This window comes from Mauremys mutica, chromosome 2 (assembly GCF_020497125.1).
Source record: "Mauremys mutica isolate MM-2020 ecotype Southern chromosome 2, ASM2049712v1, whole genome shotgun sequence".
Taxonomy (NCBI): domain Eukaryota; kingdom Metazoa; phylum Chordata; order Testudines; family Geoemydidae; genus Mauremys; species Mauremys mutica.
The window spans coordinates 264,300,446-264,309,175 of record NC_059073.1 but is presented as its reverse complement, the minus strand read 5'-3'; positions in this window follow the sequence as shown (position 1 = coordinate 264,309,175).

Sequence of the window (8,730 nt, the reverse complement as noted above, 5' to 3'; positions counted from 1 at the left end):
CTTAGTGTGGACGGGTGTGGCATTAAATCGGTTTTACGCTCCTTAAACCAGTTTAAACGCGTAGTGTAGACCAGGCTCAGACCCTGTTTACAGATGTTTACCTTTCACTCAGCTTGGAAAGTTAAAATAAATGTTTCACATTCCAGTTCACTTGCATCAGAACATGTGCAGATTCACAATGCTGGAGGGAAATATTTACCATGTTTTCATGAAAATTTTTCTGTTAGAAAGTGTAGAGAATCATTCCACCATTCCCCAGTTCCCACAAAAAAAAACAATGTTGGGGCCTATAATTGTTTGACAGTATCAATAGACTGTAAATTTAAGAACAAAATACTTTCCAAATTTCAAATGTAGGTCATCGATCTATAGGCAAAGCATTTCTGTTCACAGAAAAGCATTAGCAACTAAGGAAAAGGCAACCTCAATGGAGTGGCACCCAGCATGTGTGTTTGTCTTAGAAGCATATGAGAAAGTCTCACAAATGAAAACAATCTGTTGGATTCTCCAGTCCATTTTTCTGCCCATGAAGAACTGTTCCCTACAATACATATCTACTTTTTGTTTCTCGGCTACTCTCTTAAAGCCCCAAGTAGTGTGCTTTCACCCTTCCCTTCGAAGACTATAACAGAGCCTAAAATTTCAACAGGAAGCATTTTTTTATATGCAGCACACATCAAATATATGCTTAACTTGATAGCAGCAAACAGCATAGCTGCTACTGGCAGGAAATATTAACATGTGGGTTCTCCAACAAACTGAAGGTGTTTGACCTATTTCAAGGGCTTCCAGAGTTAGAGAAACAGTGTCATTAGAAAAATCTATGCTAATTTCACAGAAATTGCAAATACAGCAACACCAAGACTTGCAAGACTGCACTTCTATTTCTGTAAGGATCATGAGAGATCCCAGAGATTAATATAGATCTCTTTTCCACCCACCTCCTACTCTTTTTATCTTATTTTCCAAATATTACTGTACTGTGCTGCTCTTTTCCATTCTATACATCACTACGACTACCCTCCACAAGCATGAGAAAAGCTCTTATTATTTTTGGCCCAAGGAGATAGCATGCTTTTGAATCAGGAAGTGAGAGTTACCACCAGGGAAGTAAACTTGCGGTTTAGCCATAACTAGAGTGAACAAGAACTCAAGGAAGGTTAAAGTTTGTGGTCCTATTTCAAACATGCAAAGCTTATGTGATTTCAAAATCTGGCAAAACAGTTCGTCTATATCTAACAGTGATTTGCTAGTGGACCCAGCGAAATCCGTCTTCTGGAACATACAGCAGGAATCTGGTGTACAGGGTATCCAGTAAAGCTTGCTTACATACCTGCAGATGAAACATTTTGTATCCTAAATTTACAAAATATTAACAAGTCCTAATCTCTTAACAGCCAACGCTCTCCCCTTTAGAAGTTCCTCCTGCCACGCCCTTCCGAGCTCCGGAATACTGGACAGCTTTGATTTAAAGAACGGGTAAGTGAGCCAGCCATTTCCAAAGTTGTGTCTTTCAGGATTGGAGTTCTTGCTCTTTGCATTCCCTTCCCCACCTACCTGGGTCATTAATTTTACCTCCTTTGAGCCTCTCATCCCCTAAAATTCCAAACCTGTTGAAGTGATTTATTTGATTTTGAATGAGTTATGTTAAGAAATTACCAACAGGCCTATCATCAGTCAAGACCTTGCACATGCCTGGTTGAAAATGCACATAACAGTTAATACAGTGATGGGTTAAGTACCTAGAGTAACTTTAGGGTTTGTTATATACCTCATAGCTACAGAAATATTTGCATCTGTTTCCTGACCATTTAGATTGGGAGTTTAAGGGGGAACAACAACATCTAAGGAAGTCATGGCCATAAATTAGAGATTTTCAAATGAAAATTTTCAAAATGCATTCACCAATACATATTGACTTCAATTTTCCATTATCAAGTTTTGTTTATAATGGTGATATTGACCTTGGGCCTGCCTCAGTGAATATTGAACCTGAGTCAAAAAATGTTGGCATTCACCTTGACAGTCACTCTCAGCCTATTCTATATTTTATTATTAACAAGTTATGAATTCGGGTACTGATTAAAAATAAATTTGAATTAGCTGTACAATATTTAATGTTTTTGTACATAACACTCCAAATACAAGAATGTAAGTTAATTAGGAAAACAAGTATATTCAAACCACACACATTGAAGGTATAAGCCCTTACCTGTAATTGGTCTTTTATTTATAGTGAATTTTCAACATTAAAAATAATTATTTCAAATTAGAATTATGCTTAATTAATAAGGACAGAACAGGGAAAGGACAGTTACTTGCCTTTTATTAATTGTGATTCTTCAAGATGATGTCATCTGTGTTGACCTCACTCTCCATGCACATGCGTAAGAGCTCAGAATCTTTTGAATGGCAGCATCTCTTAAGTTGTGGCTGCATGTTCTCATGCTCACCGCGTGTGGGTATAACGGGCAGAGCAGCCACAACTGTCCCTCAATTCCCATGCTAATTTAGAATGCCAGATAAGGAAAGAGCAGGGATAGAGGATGGGTCATGGGACCTACACAAATGATAGGATCTTAAAGAACCACCCGTACTAGAAGGGATAGCTCAGTGGTTTGAGCATTGGCCTGTTAAACCCAGGATTGTGAGTTCAATCCTTGAGGGGGCCATTTAGGGAACAGGGGTGAAAAAAAAACTGTCTGGGGATTTGTCCTGCTTTGAGCAGGGGGTTGGACTAGATGACCTCCTGAGGTCCCTTCCAACCCTGATATTCTAAGTAAATGCAAGTTACTTACTTGTAACCAGAGCTCTTCAAGATGACTCTGCATATTCACATTTATGGGGATGGCACCACCTGGTGCAGCCCAACTGCAGGATTGTCTCCAAAGAGAGACAGTCAGTGCACATGTGCACCCCTTCCTTGCCCTCCCCCCCTCAGCATCTCCGAATATTCTGAGGACTATATAAAGGGGTACCGCTCCCTCTACCACTTCAGTTCCTTCCACCGCTAACCCAGAGAAACCACATTAGGACTCTTAAAAAGAGGGGAAGATGGTGTTGGAGAAAAACGTAGTTTTTACTTTTTGGTTGGGTGCAGCAGAGTTAGATACTTGATTTTGTTTAGCAGCTACAGCAGGGAGAGAGTGCACTAGAACATAGGGTTTTTTTTTTAAGACAGGTTTTTTAACAGGTAAATAATTATAGCAAGCATTTTTATTTTTGTTATAGACAATAATAAGCCACAGCTGCATTTTGTTTATATATAGGTTATTTTGATATTTTTTTTTATTTAAGAGACTTTAGTTTACATTTTGTATTATTTACATAAGGTTGAAAACTTCTCTCACAGTTCTTTTTTTACTCGCCTCACACAATCCTCGCTTCGACAAATCTCGTGTTATTAGGGTTACAGTTAGCCTAACTCTTGCTAACAGAGACTGTCATGCATTAAGATCCCCTACAAATCCCTGTCAGTTCTTTCTCTACTTCCACACTCCCTCCTTTTGTACTTTTAAGTACAACAAATATTTTTAAATTTTTATTTGCATTAAGCCATGGATTTTAGATTTTACATTAGATGTTTTAACTTTAGGGGTTTTGCTTGGATGTAATGACAATGCATGATTAGCATGGACATGAAAGGTATTACTTTTAGTACTTTTTTTATAACATCATAATTTTAAGCTAACTAGTAGCAATACAAGCAATAACATTTTTATAGCAATATGATGGGGTTGTTGTACAGTTTTCATTATAAAGCATAATATATTATACTTAGTACATAAAATAGACACTTTATAAGCTGTATGAAAGGCATACTTTTTAATTTGATATATATATTGAAGCATGTGAATTTGCCCTTGTATTTTAGAGATTTTTTGAACCTTTGGTAACACGAAGCAAATTTTGAAATTAATTAGGTACTAAGCTGGTTTAATGAAAGGGTATTTGGAACTTAAGGGCTATTTACAAAATTTTATTTGCAGGCCAGTAAACAATATGATTACCTGCAGTGGTAATGAGATTAAAGTGTATATTTTGCAATGTGGTGGTTTTAACATACGCATAGCTATTATTAGCTTGAAAAAGTAGGTGTTTTGTTAGGGTAGTTTTTTGTTTTTTACTTTTTTAACAAACGTTACGAACAGTGACAACTTTTTTTGGCTTTAGTTTATGTATACATTGAAGCTGTGGGGTTTTTAATGGCTAAAATGTTTATTGATTTTTTATTTTTATTTAAAATGTTAGGTGTTATTTTAGGGGCACTGACTATAAATTAGTTAGGTATACCAGGTGGTTTAATTTTTTGGATGTTTTGGTGAATAATTTAATTTTCCATGCATTTTTTTTATGGACCCGGCAGGACTCGGTATGCGGGAGCCCACACCCCCATAACCGGTTTAAATGCTTGGAAGGAGCACTGTGAATGTTTACACTTTTAATTAGAAAGTGTCCAAGTATGTTTTTATGGCCACAGATCAGATGGTACTTTTGATGTGTTTGTAAGGGCAGTGGGCCAAGCCTGGTGCTTAAGATTATTTTGAATGGCCATTAGCTGCATCCATGAAAGCTTACAAGGAAGCCCTGGCTATTGACTTCCCTCATCCACCAGTGAGGAGAACTCCTGTCTGACCTCTTAGGGAAGGAAGTCCTTGAACTTCAACAAGGAGCCCCACATGTTGAAGTCGTATCTGCCCAACAGTGCCTGCTGGTTAGCAATCTGAAACTGCAGCCCCCAGGTAAACCTTTCTATCAAAAAGATAGAATTTCTTGGAATCTTTTGCCTTAGGAGTCACCCCCTGCAGACCCTGTCTTCCCCCTTTGTTGGCTGTAGACACCACCAAGGATCCTGAGGGATGGGAGATGAGTATATAGGAGCTCATACCCCTGGGCAGGGACAAAGTATTTCCTCTCGGCTTTTTTTGAGGCAAGGGGGAGGAAAAAAGTTACTCACCTTGTGCAGTAACCAGGGCTGTCCTTAGGATTTATGGGGCCCTATGCAGTATTATTAAACTTATGCCCCTATGCTCGACGGCAGCCCAGGCTTGCATGTGTATTTTAGATAAGGGTGGTCTTTTGAAGGATTTATTTAAAAAACAACGCAATTTAAGGTTAAAGGTGGATACTCAGATTGTGCATCTAAAAATCTATGCAAGGATTTTTTTAAAGATGTGATTTTATAATCTTCAGCAACACAGTTTTTAAAGCAAATTTTAAACGAAAGTCCTGTAGACTAACATGTTCTGAGTAAACTTTAGATAATGTTCTCACTCCTCAGCCACACTACAGTAATGCACAACTGTTTTTGTCAGTAAATTCAGAAGCTGACAGTATATACCTGGGGGTTGGCAAATGCCTGTTAAATGGCTTAATTACCACTTGAATGGATCTTTACTTTTAATGTTGTGCTAATAGGTCTGGGAGGCTTTTTCACTTTTAAGTACTAGATCTCCTCCGGAGGAAAACTCACCAGGCTGCAGCAGCCAGCAGTGGTGTGAGCCTGCAGGAAGGGTCAGAACAGGGATAGGAAGAGGTGGAAGGGTGGACACTAAGACCCAGGGGTGCCCCAAATTTTCGAGTGCCCTACGCAGCTGCGTATGCCTAACGACGGTCCTGGCAGTAACAATGGTTCTTTGAGATGTGCATCTCTATGGGTGCTCCACTGTAAGTGTATCTGCGCCCTTAATTAGAGATTTTTGGTAGCAGTGTCCCTTGAGCCCGCACATGGGCTCTCCTTCCCTCACAGTCTGCCTTGAGGCTGTCTAGCTCCCTCAGTGCCTTCTCTACTGCAGACCCTGTATGGAGAACTCCAAAGCAGAGGGGAGGAGGGCAGGTTGTGGAGCACCATAAGGACACACATCACAAAGAACCATTGTTATTGCACAAGGTAACTTCCTCTTCTTCAAATAGTTTCCCTTCGGGTGTTCCACTGTAGGTGACTCCCAAGCAGTACTCACCCCTGGAGATTGGGACTTTGGAGTGGAGTCTGTTAGTACAGAAAATACTATGGAGCTGATGATGGCATCAGAGGCTGAATTTCTAGTGATTTCAATTTTCTGTGAAAATGTAGGCAGAGGCCCAAGTTGCTGCTTTGTAGATTTCCAAGATATGGACATCTTTAAGGAATGACACTGAGGTAGAAATTGACCTTATGGAGTGTGTACCCACTCTGGATGGAGGCAGTAGGTTTTGCCCTTGCAAACAGCAATTAATGCAACCAGACACCCATTTGGATAGTCTCTGAGCTGATATTGAGGAGGATTTGGATCTTTCTGCGAGCAAAAGGAAGAGTTTAGGGGACTTCCTGAAGCCCTTAGTTTTGTCCAAAGAGAATGCTAGTGCTCTTCCAACATCTAGCATATGCAGAATCGCCTCCCTAATGTCCCAATGTGATTTTGGGGAAAAAACCCAGGAAGATTGATCTGTTGATTCATATGGAAAGCGGAGGCAACTCCGAGAGAGCGGAGAGGACCAGATTCAGGTCCCAAGCGGGGGTCGGCTGACGAACATGCGGAAATAGCCTGTCCATACCTTTGACGAAATGCCTGACCAGCGGGTTCGCAAACACCGAGGTACTCCCCTCTCCCGGACGGAAAGCCGAGATGGCCGCCAAGTGAACACGAATGGAGGAAAGGGAGAGGCCCAGTTGTCTTAGGTGGAGCAAATAGTCTAGGACAATGGGGATTGGGACCCCCAATGGATTGTGACCTCGCTGACCCGACCATATGGAGAAGCGCTTCCATTTGGCCAGGTAGGTGGCCCTAGTTGACGGTTTCCTACTACCGAGCAGCACTTGTCTGACCTGCTGGGAGCACTGTATCTCCACCGGGTTCAGCCATGGAGCATCCATGCTGTGAGGTGAAGGGACTCAAGGTTCGGGTGGCGGAGGGAGCCCCAGTCCTGCATGATCAGGTCCGGGAGCAGGGGCAGCGTCGGGGCGCCTGAACGGACATGTGCGGAGTGACGTGTACCAATGCTCGCGCGGCCACGCTGGAGCTATCAAGATCACCCCCGCATGATCCCTGAGAATCTTCAAAATCACCCTGTGTATCAGGGGGATCGGAGTAAAGGCGTAGAGCAGACCGACCCCCCAAGACTGTAGGAAGGCATCTGACAGAGACCCAATTGTGGCCCAGGAGGGAGCAGAATCGTCGTCACTTCCTGTTTTCCCTCAAGGCGAACAGATCTAACCGGGGAAAGCCCCAGGCCTGGTCTACACTAGGACTTTAATTCGAATTTAGCAGCGTTAATTCGAACTAACCGCTCAACCGTCCACACCAGGAAGCCATTTAATTCGAACTAGAGGGCTCTTTAGTTCGAATTTGGTACTCCACCCCGGCAGGTGGAGTAACGCTAAATTCGACATGGCTAGTTCGAATTCGGCTAGGTGTGGATGGAAATCGAACTTAGTAGCTCCGGGAGCTATCCCACACTGCACCACTCTGTTGACGCTCTGGACAGCAGCCCGAGCTTGGATTCTCTGCCCAGCCACACAGGAAATGATCCGCGAAAATTTGAATTCATTTTCCTGTCTGGGCGGTTTGAATCTGACGTTCTGGTTGCACATCGGGGCGAGCTCCGCAGCACCGGCAGCAATGCAGAGCTCTCCAGCAGAGGAGTTCATGTAATCTCTGAATAGAAAGAGGGACCCGGCATAGACTGACCGGGAACTCTTCGATCTGATCGGTGTGTGGGGCGAGGAGTCTGTGCTTTCGGAGCTGCGCTCCAACGAACGGAATGCAAAGACCTACGAGAAGGTTTCCAAAGCCATGATCCAGACAGAGGATACAGCCGTCATGCAACGCAGCGCCGCGTGAAAATCAAGGACCCCAGACAAGCCTACCAAAAAATCAAAGCGGCCAACGGACGCTACGGAGCCTGCCACCACTGCCCCACCAGTGACCATGGACTCTGATGATGGGACAGTGTCGACGGACAGTTCCTCGACGATGTTCACGGACGGGGAAGATGAGGAAGGGTTTGTGGAGGACGAGGCAGGCGATAGCGCTTACAACGCTGGTTTCCCCGACAGCCAGGATCTATTCATCACCGTCACGGAGATCCCCTACCAACCCTCCCCGGCCAGGAACCCGGATCCTGAATCAGGGGTAGGATCTGTCGGTAAGTGCTTTAACCATGTTAACTTTTATTCTTAATATAACAGGAATCTGAAGTGTGTGAAAAGGAGGTCTCTGTATATATGGTGATAGAACAGAAATCCTCCTGGGAGAATGCCACGAAGCTCTCCTGCCGTTAATCGATAAGCATCAGCAGGAGGTTCCTGGGGAGAGCTGCCTTATTGGGTGCTCCGTGGTAGCACACTTTTCCGCGCGAGGCTTTCATGCGGTATTCAGGGAGCACTGCCTCCCAGAGCACGGCTGCAGAGGTCCGTGGTTCGTGCTAGATTTCACGCAGCATGCGCTCTCTATCTCCTTCAGTGCCCGTCCTCACGGTGATCTCGCTCGGAGACTCCTGCATCTAAGTAGGGGAAGAAATGTTACGTTACGCCTGGTCCAAAGTATTTTTAATAAATAAACGGACAGACGGCATAGCACAGACTCAGCACGCAGCTGCGTGACGAGCGTAACGGAAAGCCAAAGAATCAAATGGACGCTCATGGAGGGAGGGGGGAACGAGGACGCAAGGTATCCCACAGTTCCTGCTGTCTCCGAAAAGCATTTGCATTCTTGGCTGATCTCCAAATGCTTCTAGGGTCAAACACAGTGT